A 1,048-nucleotide genomic window follows, 5' to 3' on the forward strand; every position below is an offset into this window, starting at 1 on the left:
CCATGTGGCAGGCATTGTCCTAGGCACCGAAGATACAGAATTGAACAAAGAAAATTCTACTCTTATGAAATTTACATTTGACTGGGAAAAGACATACGATAAACTAAATTGTAAATCAGTTGGTAACAAGTTTTATGGAGATAAATTGCAGAGAAGGGAGACAGGAATTGCTGACATCAAGGTTGCAATTTAAAATAAGATGATCAGACAGGAGTAAAGAATTGATATTAAAGACAAAATCTGAAGTAGATGATAAAGCAAAACTTGTGGCTATTCAAGGGAAAATGGTCCTAGGCACTGAGGCAAGAGCATCCTGGCAGGTATGAGGACCAGCAAGGAGTAAGTGTGACTGTAACAGTGAGAGAAGTGGACAGAAGCAGATCCTCCCTAAAGACTTTGGCTCTTACTCTTTGGAAAATGAGATGCCATTGCAAGTTTTTGAAGGGAGAAGAGATCTGTCATACATTTTAAGAGGCTTTGACTGCTGTATTGAAAAGGGTCTGGGGTGAGAGGAGAAATGAAAGGGTAAGCACAGGGAGACCAGTTAGGAGACTATTGCAGTTATCCAGGCAATGAGGTTGGGTCCTAAGTAATATTTTGAAGGAAGGGCCCACAAAATTTATTGATAGATTGGATTGGGATGTCTGAGAGAATATTCAAGGATGACTCCAAAGTTGGTGGCCTAAGTAACTGGAAGGATGGAACTGCTATTCAGTGAGATGAGGAAAACAATAGGAAGAACAGGTCTGTGGGGCAAGATCAGGAGCTCAGCTTTGAATCTGTTATGTTTGAGATGCCTATGAGACATTCAAGTGGAGATGTTGACTAGAGAGTTAAATATTTGTCTGTAGTTAGAAAATGTCCATGCTGAATATTTAATTGAGGAGGCATTGGGGATTTGTGGTGTTTAAAGTCAGGGGACTGCATCTACGGCCATGATACCTACCCTGAACGTGCCCGATCTCGTCTGATCTTGGAAGCTAAGCAGAGTTGGGCCTGGTTAGTACTTGGATGGAAGACCACCTAGGAAAATCAGGTGCTACAGACA

General features: G+C 41.5%; 1 pseudogene; it reads left to right on the forward strand.

The window, feature by feature from the left end:
• Positions 1–925: 925 nt before the first annotated feature.
• LOC111729449 lies at positions 926–1,048 on the forward strand (annotated as a pseudogene).

Source organism: Pteropus vampyrus, unplaced genomic scaffold, assembly GCF_000151845.1.
Source record: "Pteropus vampyrus isolate Shadow unplaced genomic scaffold, Pvam_2.0 Scaffold261, whole genome shotgun sequence".
NCBI classification, from domain to species: domain Eukaryota; kingdom Metazoa; phylum Chordata; class Mammalia; order Chiroptera; family Pteropodidae; genus Pteropus; species Pteropus vampyrus.